At 32.1% G+C, this 2,603-nt stretch overlaps 1 pseudogene; it reads right to left on the bottom strand.

The window, feature by feature from the left end:
• Positions 1–31: 31 nt before the first annotated feature.
• Positions 32–1,570, bottom strand: LOC128185894 (uncharacterized; annotated as a pseudogene).
• Positions 1,571–2,603: the final 1,033 nt, after the last annotated feature.

The raw sequence follows: 2,603 nt of genomic DNA, 5'->3' as shown, positions 1-2,603 counted from the left end.
AACGTAGTCATGAAATAACTCAGGTATGACATCAATACATGTTAAGTGAGTTAAATCTAGTAATCTTTTGTTTACTTGAAAATTCTATCAGTCTTCTGTAATTCGCTGTTATAAGTCGTAAATACAAACATATACATTCATTCAAACATACCTTGAAATCTACACGAAGATACTGTTTACATTGGAGAAAGAGGGCAGAGAAGTTTTTTTTCTCCTGTTGGTTTAAAACATGAAACTTCAAGAGTTCCTCCAAAGCGTCCAAAATGGTGCGGAATGCAATGAAGTAGTCAATACCCTCGAGACTGGTTCTTATTTGTGCTCCACACAGGATCCTATACATTGTACTAGCTGTCACCTAGTAAAATGTCCAAAATATATTAAGTAATTTTTTGTAGTAAACATATGATACATATATATTTTCTTTTATATACTAGGTGCCTACATTTAATATGATTCTTATCTAAAGCACTATTACAATTATATTAATTACTTGGGAAACAGCTTACTTAAATCAGTATCTGAAATTTGTATTTTAACTTACCAAGAGGAGAAATGTTATTTTCAGAGCAGTAGGCTTTATACTGTTGAATAACATCACTGGACCCCATGCAACGAATCACGTTTGGCATTTCATATACTGTTCCGTCTGACAATTTAATCTTTCTTTCTCCACATGGTAGATCCCGAATAACATGAGGAGAAGTAATGAAATCCAGAAAACTGTCCAACTTCACTGGATCTATTCTTTTTCTTGTAGAAGTTGTACCTACAGGAAGACCAGGGCCAATATTCTTTGCGTTCTTCAGACACTAGAAGATTCTTCACCACTTCTTCAACATTCTTTGGGAAAATAAAGGTGATCAATTTTGTCAAGATGTTTCTAAATTGTTTGGTGTAGTAAGATTTAGCTGACTAAGAGTAAGGGTCCCACTGGTATCTTCCATCAGCTGAGAATTCTCTTTCACCAATTATCTTAAGATACTCATTCAGGTGCTGAAGGTCATGGCTAAATGTAAAACTCTGGTTTGAGTCCTGTAAAAAATAATATATATTTTAGATTTAAATAATACATGTACGCTATTATAAAACAAAGTCTAAATTTTAAATGAAACCATCTGACTTGTGTACTTGTTTATTTTTTATTTGCCAGAACATTACTTGTAGGTGTTTAGACTCAGTCTATTAAAAGCAATGTCAAAGCCGTAATACAATAATCTCCTCCTCGACATCAGAGGCAAATTTTAATATGAGGCGAAATAAATTCATATCAATTGACTTGTGTACTTGTTATTTTTGATTTGCCAGTACATTACTCATAGGTATTTAAGCTCTATTAAAAGCGATGTTAAAAATTAGATTTTAAATTGATACATATTGATATATCAAATGATTAGATTCATTTGACACTTACTTTGACCGTTCTCATATTTTACTTATTGTCATATATTTCATTTAAATATATGTTTCTCTATTGTACTTACTTCAGAGAGGCATTCCATGCTACTTTCACAAGATGTCTGAGAAAGGCTACATGTACTTTCAGAATTTTCACAAGAAGTTTGAGTACTAATTGTATCTTCAATAACCTGAAAATCATTACCAAGATATTGTAAATATTCCATATCATAATTTTTTTGTAACATTAGCATTTTAGAAAGGTTTAAAAAAAAAAACCTCAGTATAATTGATACTTAGGAAAAGTGATACGTATGTACATGTAGAATGGAATTGTAAATAGTGTAAATGTGTCCAAATATATAGATGGCAATTCAAATTCACTGAATAATTTAACAATGGTTTTCTCGGGGTGTCAATTTCATCTGTTACCCTCCCAAACAGGCACTATTTATATATTGTTATATTCAGAAGTATATTCTCACTATATAACTCTATATAGACGAATAGTCAATAATTGTAATAATTATTAGCTCGTCCGAAAAATATTGACCGGTCAATATTTTTTAAATATTGACAGGCTAGGAATAATATCTAGAAAATATTCCCTCTATTTCAATTAATCGCTTCTGATTTGTTGATTCGTAAACGATGACATAAATAACTTTTCGCGACTCCAAAACAAGGTGACATTATAACAGACTGTCAGTCATGGCGAGTAAACAACGGAGGCGCAATGCGACGGTTTGCTATTATAACGGATATACGGATTTGCGAATTACTGTGAAGTAAAATCAGGTAGAACATCTGTATGACTTGTTTATTCTTACGGGCTGTGGAATATCACCAGTGACCGTTTGATGCTAAGGATATTTTGGAAATGAACTTGAATTCGTGAATTCTTGTTGAGCTGAAAAAATTACGGCGATCTGTTTTCAATTACGAGGGTTGTCCCAAAATAGCGTAGACAAGTGGCGTTATTCAGTTAATCGAAGACAAAAGAAGATGAAATTTGTGCCACAAAGGGTTCAAGAAAGTTGCATTCAAATAATGTTTTAAAATCGAATATTGTTTGAGATTAAATAAGTGAAATGAAAGCATGTTAGATCAGAAATTCGACATGCGGCGCAATGTCAAAAACAGAAAGTTAAAATCAACATAATGAATTGAAAATTGGGCGGAAAAGTACTTTTCGAATGAAACATACA

This window comes from Crassostrea angulata, chromosome 5 (assembly GCF_025612915.1).
Source record: "Crassostrea angulata isolate pt1a10 chromosome 5, ASM2561291v2, whole genome shotgun sequence".
Classification (NCBI taxonomy): domain Eukaryota; kingdom Metazoa; phylum Mollusca; class Bivalvia; order Ostreida; family Ostreidae; genus Magallana; species Magallana angulata.
This window is presented reverse-complemented; position numbering and strand designations above follow the sequence as displayed.